Source organism: Hyperoodon ampullatus (genome assembly GCF_949752795.1).
Source record: "Hyperoodon ampullatus genome assembly, chromosome: 16".
Lineage (NCBI taxonomy): Eukaryota > Metazoa > Chordata > Mammalia > Artiodactyla > Ziphiidae > Hyperoodon > Hyperoodon ampullatus.
Genome location: NC_136929.1, coordinates 31,190,865 through 31,205,403, shown reverse-complemented (window position 1 = coordinate 31,205,403; position 14,539 = coordinate 31,190,865).

Here is a 14,539-nt window from a genome sequence, read left to right as displayed (position 1 = left end):
TGGCATTTAGAGCCATGTAATTGGAGGAAATCACTTCAGTAGTGAATGCAGATGGAGAAGAGAATAACGTTCGATAATCAGGATTGAGACTGGAGTTCTCACATATTTAGAGATTAATCAGAGGGGGAGGAGTCTCCAAAGGAGAATGAGAGAATAAGTGGCCCAGGAGGTACGAGAAAACAAGGAGAGTGTGGTGTTATGAAAACCAAAAAAATAAATAATGCTTTTTTTTTTTTTAGGAGGGAGTGGACAACTGCTCAGATGACAAGTAAGATGAAGACAAAGAAGAATTATTACTGCTTTTGGAAACATGAGATTCATTATTGATTTGAGAAGATCACTTTCTTCTGTTTGAAGAGGGCTGAGGATAGAATTGGGGGGCAGGAAAGGAGGACAGTAACTACAGAAAGCTCTCGTGAGATGATTTACTGGGAAGGAGACCAGAAAACGTAGTGATGGCCAGAGGGAGGCATGGGATGAGAGCAGCAGTTTTAAAAGATGGGGGACTATGGTGTTGGACAGACCATCTTTGTGGATGTTAAGTGACAGAGTAGGTGAAGAACAGTCTTAAGCGAGCTAAAACCCTCAGTAATAGAAGGTAAGTGGCCAAAGGGAGGTTAGTAATAAAAACAGGGAGAAAAAGTAGGTGAGTGGTCTGAAGGCATAAATGTCAAAGGAGTGGAGGCTTTTGATAAAAGAAGGAAAAGAAATGACTTAAAACTAGCAATGTACCCCAACTCCAGGATCTTGTGGACATAGATGTATGAAGACAGAACAGCCTCATCCTGAGAAGGCTATGGAGGGAGTTGTGACCTGTAGACACAACACCTCGCTTGTATTGGCCCCTCCTAGGGCAGCTGTAGGCATTTTCTATTTGTTATTTTTACATGTATTGCCCCAGGACTTTGTTACTTTATTTTCTTTTCTTTAAAAGGGTTCCACAAACTATATACATTTCAGGACTCAAAAAAATCTCTATTCACTCTTGCCTGGAGGGATGAATGGGACAACAGATAGTTTCAGTTAGTTGAAGAGTCGAGAGCTTAGAGAAATGGTTGTCAAAACAAGGGAATTTGCCAATGATGCATCGTGAGATTTAGGGCCTACCAGAAAGACAGAGAATCAACTTCCCAGGGGACTTACAGGGACCAAGGGAAACACAGATTGTTAAGCTTTCTCCTTGACTTCCTCCATGGAAGTTCCATTTTACAGCAAGGCATGCCCCCTTTATGAAACTTTCCCTGCGGTATAGCACTTCCCTTGGTCCACTGGTGGAATGACTTGAGACAAAAAGATAAAGATAAAAATAAGCCATTGATCACGTCATGTCTTGGTGTAGGCAAAGATTTCTTAAGCAGAACAGAGCAAGTGCTAAAGGGGAAAAACAATAAATGAGTCTGCATTAAAATTAAAAGCTGTTCGTCAAATGACATCATTAGGAGAGTAAAAACTCGAACCTCAGATTGGGAGAAGTCACTACTTGGAATATTATAGTACTGACTTGGATGAAGAGTTATAAAAGGCTACAATTTGTATGATTTTGGTTAAAGTTCACTCCAGCCTTTGCCTTAAGTTTTTGTGTTATTACTGTGTTTCTGCTTTATCTTAAAAAAATGGGATCATATTGTACATGTTGGTTTGTACATTTTCCCTCCCAGTAGTCTATTACAAGTAATCAGATTTTAGAACTACAAGGCACAAATAAAACTGTTTAGTCTACCCTTTTTTTTTTTTTTTTTGCAGTATGCGGGCCTCTCACTGTTGTGGCCTCCCCCGTTGCAGAGCACAGGCTCCGGACGCGCAGGCTCAGCAGCCATGGCTCACGGGCCCAGCCGCTCCGCGGCATGTGGGATCTTCCCGGACCGGGGCACGAACCCATGTCCCCGGCATCAGCAAGCGGACTCTCAACCACTGCGCCACCAGGGAAGCCCTGGTCTACCCATTTTTTATGTCAATGTCATTTTTAAAAATTGAGATATAGTTGACATAGTATCTTGGTTTCAGGTGTAAACATGATATGTAGATATTGCAAAATGATCACCACAGTAATTCTAGTTCACATCTGTCACCACACATAATTGCAAATTTTCTTTTTTCTTGTGATTAGAACTTTTGAGATCTACTACTCTCTTAACAGCTTTCAAATATACCATACAGCAGTGTTAACTATAGTCACCATGCTGTAAATTACATCCCCAGGATGTATTTATCTTGGAACTGGAAGTTTGTACCTTTTGACCACCTTCCCCCATTTCGCCCATCCCTACCTCTGGCAACCATCAAAGTGTTCTTCATTTCTTATAGGGTCTGGGACAGTAAAAGGACTTGCTCAGGACTAGTGCTATGTCTTGACCCCCAGCCCACTGCTCCTCTTCATGGTAGAGAAAGCATTTCAGATGGCCTTGCATTAATTCTTTGCTCTTACCCCTGGTTGTATCCAAATGGGTGCCTGCCTCTTTTTTAAAAAAAATATTTGTGAAAGAAAGTTTCATAATTTCTTTCACTAATTTATTTTTTGGGGGTGTCCAGATTCCTGTAGGGATGAAATTTTGATGAATTATAATATCTCTTTATCCCCAGGATAAAAAAGAAAAACTCTTCAGGGGTAAGAAGGAAGAGAAACATTCACTGCTAAGAAAGGTTCAGGTTGCAAACTTCTCTTGCTTATTTATTGAGGTTAAAAGTTAAACTGGATGAGGACAATCATATTTTTCTGACACATTGACTTGCTTCTTATGAAAATATGTTTAGCTTTTTTTTCATGAATCATTTCAGTAGAAGAGCCAGGAGTTAAGTTCCTATGCTGAATAGAAACACTGAAGACCCCTTTGTGAGGGATTTAGCTAGGTACATGTATTAATCTGGTTCAGATTTTCCCCCTCTGGGCTAAATTTTGACTTGAAATTTGTGCATGGAGCAGGAGAGGAGGGATTTGGGTTCATTTTTGTGATTTCCATAGATAAAATTAGCACCATATTTATGAGCCTGATAGCATTGTTCTCTGAGCTATTGCCAGGAAGATTTTCTCATTGTTGTCACCATTTCCTTCTCTCCCAATTCCCTCCAATTACCCTTTCTCCTTGTTCCCAAGATCTGGCTCACTTTGTGCTGGTGAGTAAGAAGAAACGGGGCAGAGAGTAAAATCAAGAGATACCAACCTTCAGAATCACAACTATGTGGTATTAAGAAATCTCCTCTCCAAATGGAGTGCCCTGCTCACAGAGTCGTTTTCACCATAACATATGTAACTTTTCATTTCATGTGACCTTCCTTTTTGCAAAGGTCACAACCTCCATCTGTAGAAATTTCCATTATCATTGAATGTTTCACATATGAAGCACATTTTCCATTTAGATTTTCAATAGCCATATAAATATGACTGTTTTCTGGACAGAGAATTCAATTTCACACCCACCTAATAGAAAAATGGTCAGGAATTACTTACCATGACATTTCCCCCTTCATAATAAGGAAGCGGGGGGAAATATACCTTTATTGTTTTTATGATGAACATAAATAATTTAGGAAATACAATCCCATATGAAGGAGAAAATAAAATTCTACATAATCTCATCACTGAAAGATGACTGCTGATACAATTTTTATGTATATTCTTTTAAAAAATGGGATCCTACTGTAAGCATTCTTTTTGTAACTATAACTAACTTTTTAGAATTAAATGTATATTTGCCTCTTCGTAAGGACCCTTCCTACACTGTTGGTGGGAATGTAAATTGGTGCAGCCATTGTGGAGAACAGTATGGAGTTTCTTTAAAAAACTACAAATAGAATTACCATATGATCCTGCAGTCCCACTCCTGGGCATATATCTGGAGAAAACTAATTCGAAAAGGTACATGGACCCCAATATTCATAGCAACATTATTTACAATAGCCAAGACATGGAAGCAACATAAATGTCCATTGACAGATGAATGGAAAAAGAAAATGTGGTATGTATACACAATGGAACATTACTTAGCCATAAAAAAAGAATGAAATAATGCCATCTGCAGCAACATGGATGGACCTAGAGATTATCATATTAAGTGAAAGTAAGTCAGATAGAGAAAGATAAATACCATATGATATCACTTATACATGGAATCTGAAAAAATGATACAAATGAACTTATTTACAGAACAGAAGTAGACTCACAGACATAGAAAACAAACTTATAGTTACCAAAGGGTATATAGTGGGAGATAAATTAGGAGTTTGGGATTAACATACACACACTACTATATAAAAAATAGGTAAACAATTAAGGACCTACTTATAGCACAGGGAACTATACTCAATATCTTGTAATAACCTACAATGGAAAAGAATCTGAAAAATAATATATATGTGTGTATATCTGAATCACTTTGCTGTATACTTGAAACTAACACAACATTGTAAAGTAACTATACTTAAATAAAAAAAGAAATGAAAAATAATTAAGACTTTAGTAGTGAAATAAAGAATGAAATAAAAATGTGTATCGGCCTTTTCTTTTTTTTTTTTTTTTTGTGGTATGCGGGCCTCTCACTGTTGTGGCCTCTCCCATTGCGAAGCACAGGCTCCGGATGCGCCCGCTCAGCGGCCATGGCTCACGGGCCCAGCCGCTCCGCGGCATGTGGGATCCTCCCAGACCAGGGCACGAACCCGTGTCCCCTGCATCGGCAGGCGGACTCTCAACCACTGCGCCACCAGGGAAGCCCCTCGGCCTTTTCTATATCAATAAATATAAATTTACATCCTAAATGAATGAATATTGTCCCATCTATAATATACCCTATTTATTTAACTAATTCAGTATTAATAGACAGTTGACTTTTTCTATTTTCTGCCAACGTGTGAATCCCTGTGGCAAGTATCTTTATATATAATACCTTGTGCTTTTTTCCAAACAATTCCTAAGGAATAATCCTTAGAAGGGGAATCTCTATGTGACATGACTTGTACAACACTAAGGCCTTTAATACATGTTGTCATATTCTCTCTAGCAAAGTTTTACTGACATACATGTTCCCCAACAATGTATAAGTGACTTGTTTCCTTGATCCTCATCAGTTAGAGACATTCTCACTCTAAACATCCTTTCTCAGTCTTCTAGGTGAAAGCATTCTATCGCATTGTTACTTAATTTGAATTTCTTTTCTTTCTTTCGTTGTTACTTAATCAGTGAAACCACTGGCTTAGTATGGTTCTAACAGAAGCACCATGGCTGCTGCTTCCTATTCTTTGGCACTTGTGAAATTAGGAACCGGATGCCTGAAACTGCCACAGCAGCCCCAGAAGAGCCAGATACATCTGCCAGATCTCATCCCCCTGCACATGGCTGCTGCCTCACATTGCTCACTTCTAATTCAGGGACTGCTGTAAGTTATCTTCTAGCTCAAACCAGAACCACATTACATTCTAGCACCCTAGCTGCAAAGGACACCAAGAAACGTAATTTAGCTTTCCAGACTATGTATAGCACAGGAGTAAGCTAGAGGTGATCGAAATGGACACTGGAAGAGGCAACCTCTGTATCTGCTACAATAAACCAAGTGTCCCCTTACGGATGCCCAATGACTCTACACATTAGCCAGCCTTTTACAGCAGAGGGAGTAGAAAATGAGAGCTGTTGAGGCTGATCACCCAGTCCTACCCTGACAAAGGATAGACAATACCCCACAGGAACTCCAGCTCTGGGAACTTCACCCCAGCCACTGCCTGGAATCCAGACTTTGCTTGGGTTCAGGGAGCCTTAATTTGGGTAGAGTATGGGCTCACTGTAACTCTTAGAGAAGAATGACAGAAGTGACCTTTGATTTAAAGAAATAATTTCCTTCCTAGTTCCCATTACTTAATTGTAAATTCAAGTAGAAGTTGTTCCTAAAGGGAACAATTCCACTGCCTTTATGGAGTGCATTGCCTCCCGATACTAAATAGTTAACAAAATTACATCCAACTATTTGAACACATTTGTTTACAATCAAAGCAAGGTCTTTGTAAATAAATCATTATATTGAAAAAAAAGTTTGAATATCTTTTCTTATTCGTTTTTTGTGTGTCTTATGATGTAAATTCTCTTTTCAAATCTTTGCCCATTTTTCTGTGGGAGACAATTTTGTTGATATTTGAGAAAACAGAAGAAAACTTCTGTCCACCACATATTTTACATCTTCTGTCACTAGATTTTGTTTATGGTGGGTTTTGTTCTATAGAAAATTTCATTCTTATGTAGTCAAATCTAGAAATCTTTTTCGTAATGATTTCTGCCTTTAGGTGTCGTTTTCACAAAGGCCTTCTAAAAGACATAGAAAACAAACTTACGGTTGCCAAAAGGGAAAGGGAGGGGACAGGAATAAATTAGGAATATGGGATTAACAAATATACACTGCTATAAATGAAATAGATAAACAACAAGGATTTACTGCATAACACAGGGAACTATATTCAATATCTTGCAATAACCTATAATGGAAAAGAATCTGAAGCTGTACACCTGAAACTAACACCGTATTGTAAATCAAATATAGTTCAATTTTAAAAAAAGAAATATGCACTAACCTCTTATACACAGAAATGGAAAATATTAATAGAGTAAAGACAGAAAGGTCTCTGGATTATTAGCGGATTCAGGCTGAATATCTTTTAAGCACAGACTTTACAGAAATTTTTTTCTTATGGGGATTTACTTATGGCAAGTTGATAAAAGACCAAAAAATCTCATTTCACAATTACTTTGTGATTATAATTTCCTAGAACTCATTAGACTTAAAGTAACCTATATCTGGTATTTGACATTGAGAACTATCTGTTCTTTCTATCTGTCTTTGTTCCATGCCAAGATATCCATTTTGTTTTTCCTGTTGAGTATTAAGTTCAGTAGTGGTAAGCCTGGGTAAATGAATAATATTGAAAAGCACAATATTTAAAATCTAAGGTGATACACTGACATGTAACAAAAATTAGTATATTCACACTTCATAAACTAATGTTTAAATTAACTTAGTTACTATTTCCATAGCTTATTTAAGTTATAAAAAATCATAGATTTGAATTTTCTCACAAAATTTTTTCTAGAATTAATCCAGAAATCTCAGTTTTTATCAGCAAAGCATAATCCCAGTTTTCCTCTCCTTCTTGGAAATAATATTATAAATTTTGTAGATACACTGTAAAGAGACATGATGGGAGGGAAAAGGAAGAGAAGTCTAGACACTGGATATTTTACATGTCACATTATTCTTTAATTCTATGCAATGAATTCATCTCCAAAGTATAAGATTTGGGGATTCAAAATGCTCAAAAAATGAACTAAATTTTGAACTCTGATAGTGTTTTTGAAAAAAAATTGCATAGTATTTAGATTTTTAAAAATCACTTTGTAGTCAATTCAAATAAATACCTCTTATCTTTCTTATCACTTTTGGAAGGAGCTTTCAAAACGTCCAGGGCATGACAAAAACACACTTGATGTCCAAGTTCTCCCTATTGCCCTGGTCACTAGTGACCTGGTATAGATTTCAATTTGCTTTGGTCTTCTCAATCCTATAAATCTTTCTTTTTTGCTTCATCTCTTTTGCTATATTATGACTCAATAATAAAATATTACCCTGAAAATTTCCTGTGAAAACATTTCACAGTCTAAGTGCCAATTTGTATAATTTACACAGGTTGTAGGTAAAATATTCAATACCTTCTATTGTCTGTCATCTAACCTGAGTTCCCAGGAAAATTCAAGTATAAAATACTTTGCATAAGATGATCGTACTTATTGTCCAAACTAAGATACCTTTAAGAGTGAAAGGATGGTGGAGACTGTTAATGATTAAGCTAGAATAACAGGAATAGACTAAAAGTGTCCCAGGCAAACCAGGGCAAAGACTACCCCACTTAGAGAAAGATTATAAAATATCACATGAGAGTATTGTCATAATTGAATATAAACTCTTCTTGAGATTGCTTATTTAGATAGATCTCTAAATACTCTGATATCTTTAAAAAGGAAGAGATATATTCCATAACAAACTCTTTAATCTGGCTATCTCTCATTGAATTTAAGGCTTCTTAGTCTTCATTCCCAAAAAGATAGAGTTTCTTTCCTTCCATCTTTCTTTCTTTTCTTTCTTTCTTTCTTTCTTTCTTTCTTTCTTTCTTTCTTTCTTTCTTTCTTCCTTTTCTCTCTTTCTTTCTCCCTTCCTTTCTCCCTTCCTCCCTCCCTCCCTCCTTCCTTTCTTCCTTCCTTCCTCCCTTCCTTTCTTCCATTCTCTCTTGAGGTTGAGGAATGGCAGCCTAAAAAAGAAAAAACATGCAAGATTTATAGGAAGATACCTTCACCTGAAAAGATGCTTAAAGCCACTGTTTATGGTTTTGTTTTTGCTTGTTTGTTTGCTTGCTTTTTTAGTGTCTTTGCTTGTTTTTGATGAGTGTGTATGTTTGTAAACCTCGGGATAGGGACTGACTGGATTAGAACATAGTTAGTATACAGTTAATATAAAAGAAAGTAATAGCTAATGAATACTAGCTAGTATACCTGGGTGTGAGTAAACAGATAATAATTGTAGTTAGTCATTCTATATATATTATCTTTAACCCTTGTTTAAAAACCTGTAAGATACCATTAGCCCCATTTTACAGATGAAGAAAATGAGATTTAGTAGCTTGCTTAAAGTCACAATGTTGGGATGAAACAGAACCACTTTCTGAATCCAAACCCCATGATCTTCAGGCTACATGCTGTCTCGCTCTTTAAAAAGACCTGAAGATTGCCCTTGTCTTCTCTCCAGCAGCATCTAAAATTTTTTCTGGGGTGATTAAAGACCTATAATTACAATATAATATTATGTATCTTTTCCAGAAAAAATAAATGTTATTTATTCTGTCTGTGGATTGGGTCTCCTTGGCTACCTGTTACGTCTGCTTTGCCAACACATTTAACCAAACAGAATTACAACAGCCTTCCAGAATTGATGGTTGTGTGATATTTACTCAGCCACAATAGTTTTACAGGTTATAATGGACTAAAAAATAATAATCTTTTCCTAAAACAGATTACAGCCCTGCTCGTTTAATCTCCCCAAATAGCCATCTGCTGTGGTAGCCAGTTTAAGCCACTTCTTATGTAGCTATGTCTCTTGTACCCCACTGTCACAACAGTCTTGCCTCTCAGAGCCCCATTGAGATGACGAGTAGTAACAGAACCCTGATTACTATGAAACTGTTCTTAGGAACACAATCTGATGAGTGCTAATGACTCACTGATGCGCATAACCTTAGTGGCACTGATTATACGTAACATTGATACCTTCGCTAAGGAGACCTGCCTCGGTGTGTTTGTAACGAGAAGGAAGCCCAAACCAAAGCCTCCTGTGGGAGCTGAGGTATAGGAACATTGGGAACATTGGCCCTGAAAATTCTACCTCCAAACAATATTGCCTGATTAATGTATTTCTATGAAGGACTAGCTTATGAAAGTTGAGGCAGGGCTCAGACTTGGTACTGTGTTGTAATCAAAACCTTACTATCGGGACTTCCCTGGTAGTGCAGTGGTTAAGAATCTGCCTGCAGATTCTTAATGCAGGGGACATGGGTTCAAGCCCTGGTCTGGGAAGATCCCACATGCCGTGGAGCTACTAAGCCCTGCACCACAACTACGAGCCTGTGCTCTAGAGCCCACGAGTCACAACTACTGAGCTTGCGAGCCACAACTACTGAAGCCCACGCACCTAGAGCCTGTGCTCCGCAACACAAGAAGCCACCACAGTGAGAAGCCCGCGCACCTCTAAGAAGAGTAACCCCTACTCACTGCAACTAGAGAAAGCCTGCACTCAGCAAGACCCAACACGGCCAAAAATAAATAAATTTATTTTTTAAAAAAACCTTATTATCATATTTACCCTACAACTTTGATAGATTTTTAAGTTTTTATTGGGGACAAAGACCCTATCGCTTTTATCTCTGTATTCCTTACACCTTCACATATAACGTGTGTTCAAAGTATGTAGTAAGTGAATACATTCATGGAGCAGCGACAGGAGAGGCTGTATGCTGACCTAGATGTTTTGTCCAGTTAAGCAAAACAGGACCCTGCATGATACTGACTTACTATCAAGGCCCAATAGATACAATAGACCTTCATTTATATTTATATAAGAGAATTATATTTAACCCCTTTGTTCCACTTCTTTCTCCCATTTTATCAGAATGTTATGACATCTTTTCTCACTCTATTCACAAAATTATAACAAGTTTTGATCAAAAAAAGATATGTGCCTTCCTTGGGTAACCAGCATTCAAGTTACCTAGCACTTTTAGATCTGTTACAGTTACAAAGGTGTACACCTGAGAATAGGAAGCTGCAAAGCAATCCTTGGAGACCTTCCAGAATTTTAGAATATAATTTTGGTATATATATATACATATATATATATATATATCAAGGGAAACTGGTAATGGGAAGTTCAGAATAATTTTTCCCCTTGACCTATATATCTGTGATTTGCATATGTTAGAGGATGGGTTACTATCCGTTGAGATTCAGGATATCATTTCTCTACCAGTTTAGAGACTAGTAATTGTGACTTTAACAGGGACATTACCTCAAAATTATAAGTGATGTTTCGGCAAAAAGAGAAAATCCCTTCTTGTCATAGTGCTAAGAGAGCACTGAAAGAAAATCACAAGTACAAAATACGAGAGGCTTTTCTAGGGAAGTGTGTAGAAAGGCAAGGACTGGTGCTCTTTACATGATTGTGACCCTGATTCAAATCAGCTTGGTGGGACTCATTGAAACTATCTTCCCTCCTACAGCAGAGCCAGGGACAGGATTCAGGAAATCCCAAAAGAGAGGAATGGCACTACTGTCAGAATAATAGTCACAGAAATTTGGAAACTAACACCTCATGGCAGTAGGGTTAGGAAATATTCCTTAAGTTCAATTGATCCTGTCAGCAGACAAGCTATTTTTAAAAATGATTTTTAAAGCCTCCATATAGTCTTACTGGGGCGTGGTACTTATTTCCTGCTTCCTTTATCTTGGCAGCACATCACCGTAATTGGGTTCCCACAAGGAAATGCCAAATCCTAACATCAGACAGTTATACTGAGAGCAAATAAAAATTATTCCACATTTTCCTTCGCAGATTAATCATTATTGCCATTACCCATTATATTTGTAAGAATGTACCCAATTACTTAGCACACTTCTAACCACTTGAACATATATTTTTAAAGATCTCAGCTTTAGTCAATATCCAACCAAAGAGAGATTAAAGCTTGATAGTAAGTGAGGCAACTAACTGGACAGACTTCGAAGGTCATCAGGCCTTTCCAAAAGTGAGGATTTTTCCAGGCAGAGCTCTCTTCCTGCAGTTCCTCAAATCCGGGTGTGGGCTGGGAGGCACAGGAAGGGGAAGAGGTTGCAAGGGGTCCCTGTCCTGGGGTCTAGAGAGTCCAGTTCAGGGTGAACCATAATAGGTGAGAAACATGCCCAGGGAGGAAGGTGATTTTTCAAGTCATCAGGATCTCCTATCAAGCTCCTCTCACACTGAGAATCACCTCTAAAAGTTTCCTCCCTCCCCCTTTCTTTACTTATTTATACTATTTTTTTAAATTTATACTACTATTTTTATTTTTGGCTTATTTATTTATTAATGTCATAGAAAAATAATATGGACCCAGAAAAGGCTAAATTTTATGATTGGCATGTTTAATACCTAATATAATGTTGCATTACTTTTATTCTTAGCACTTTTTATTTATTTAATTGAAGTATAGTGATTTACAATGTCATGTTAGTTTCAGGTGTACGGCACAGTAATTCAGTTATATATACATATATATATATATATATATATATATATATATATATATATATATATATAGTTCTTTCTTCAGATTCTTTTCCTTTTTTCTCTTATAGGTTATTACAAAATATTGAGTACAGTTCCTTGTGCTATATTTATTTTATTTTTAAAAAACACTTTACTGAGATACGATTGACATACAAAAAGCTATACATATTTAACATGCACAAATTAATGAGTTTGGCCATAAGAATATACTGTGAAACCATCACCATGATCAAAGTTATACACTTATCCATCACCTCTAAAAGTTTCCTCCCTCCCCCTTTATTTACTTATTTATACTATTTTTGCATTTGTTTTGCGGTAAGAGCACAATATAAGATATATCTTCTTAGCAAATTTTTAAGAATACAATAGTGTTGTTAACTGTATTCTCTATGTTGTACAGTAGATCTCTAGGACTTTTTCATCTTGAATAACTGAAACATTGTATCCTTTGCCCAACACCTCTCCATCTCCCTGTCCCAACCCCCTGGTAACTAAAATTCTACTCTCTGGTTATATCAGTTTGACTATTTTAGAGTATTCATAAAAGTGAGCTCATGCAGCATTTGTCCTTCTGAGACTAGCTTATCCCACTAAGCATAATGCTCTTCAGATACATCCATGCTGTTGAAAATGTCAGGATTTACTTCTCTATTTTTCTGAATTATATTTTATTTTTTTATACAGCAGGTTCTTATTAGTTATCTATTTTATACATATTAGTGTATTTATGTCAATCCCAATCTCCCAATTCATCCCATCCCCCTGCTCCCTGCCCTGCTTTCCCTGCTTGGTGTCCATACTTTTGTTCTCTACATCTGTGTCTCTATTTCTGCCTTGCAAACTGGTTCCTCTGTACCATTTTTCTAGATTCCACATATATGTGTTAATATATGATATCTGTTTTTCTCTTTCTGACTTACTTCACTCTGTATTACAGTCTCTAGGTCTATCCACATCTCTACAAATGACCCAATTTCGAACATTTTTATGGCTGACTAATATTCCATTATATATACGTACCACACCTTCTTTATCCATTCTTCGGTCGATGGGCATTTAGGTTGCTTCCATTACCTGGCTATTGTAAATAGTGCTTCAATGAACATTGGGGTCCATGTGTATTTTTTTTTTTTTTTTTTTTTTTGCGTTATGTGGGCCTCTCACTGTTGTGGCCTCTCCCGTTGCGGAGCACAGGCTCCGGACGCACAGGCCCAGCGGCCATGGCTCACGGGCCCAGCCGCTCCGCGGCATGTGGGATCTTCCCAGACCGGGGCACGAACCCGTGTCCCCTGCATCGGCAGGCGGACTCTCAACCACTGCGCCACCAGGGAAGCCCCTATTTTTGAAATATGGTTTTTTCAGGGTATATGCCCAGGAGTGGGATTGCTGGGTCATATGTTAATTCTATTTTTAGTTTCTTAAGGAACCTCCATACTATTCTCCATAGTGGCTGTATCAATTTACATTCCCACCAACAGTGCAAGGGAGTTCCCTTTTCTCCATCCCCTCTCCAGCATTTGTTGTTTGTAGATTTTCTGATGATGCCCATTGTAACTGGTGTGAGGTGATACTCATTGTAGTTTTGATTTGCATTTCTCTAATAATTAGTGATGTTGAGCAGCTTTTCATGTGCTTCTTGGCCATCTGTATGTCTTCTTTGGAGAAGTGTCTATTTAGGTCTTCTGCCCAATTTTTGATTGGGTTGTTTGGTATTTTTTATTATTGAGCTGTATGAGCTGTTTATATATTTTGGAGATTAATCCTTTGTCCATTGATTCCTTTGCAAATATTTTTTCCCATTCTGAGGGTTGTCTTTTCGTCTTGTTTATGGTTTCCTTTGCTGTGCAAAAGCTTTTAAGTTTCATTAGGTCCCATTTGTTTACTTTTGTTTTCATTTCCATTACTCTAGGAGGTGGGTCAGAAAAGGTCTTGCTGCAATTTATGTCAAAGAGTGTCCTTCCTATGTTTTCCTTTAAGAGTTTTATAGTGTCTGGTCTTACATTTAGGTCTTTAATCCATTTTGAGTTTATTTTTGTGTGTGGTGTTAGGCAGTGTTTTAACTTCATTCTTCTACATGTAGCTATCCAGTTTTCCCAGGACCACTTATTGAAGAGACTGTCTTTTCTCCATTGTATATCCTTGCCTCCTTTGTCATACATTAGTTGACCATAGGTGCGTGGGATTATCTCGGGCTTTCTATCCTGTTCCATTGATGTATATTTCTGCTTTTGTACCAGTACCATATTGTCTTGATTACTGTAGCATTGTAGTATAGTCTGCAGTCAGGGAGTCTGATTCCTCCAGCTCCGTTTTTTCCCTCAGGATTCTTTTGGCTATTCGGGGTCTTTTGTGTCTCCATATAAATTTTAAGATTTTTTGTTCTAGTTCTGTAAAAAATGCCATTGGTAATTGGATAGGGATTGCACTGAATCTGTAGATTGCTTTGGGTAGTATAGTCATTTTCACAATATTGATTTTTCCAGTCCAAGAACATGGTATATCTCTCCATCTGTTTGTGTCATCTTTGATTTTTTTTCTTCAGTGTCTTGTAGTTTTCTGAGTACAGGTCTTTTACCTCCTTAGGTAGGTTTATACCTAGGTATTTTATTCTTTTTTTTGCAGTGGTGAATGGGATTATTTCCTTATTGTCTCTTTCTGATCTTTCGTTGTTAGTGTATAGGAATGCAAGAGATTTCTGTGCA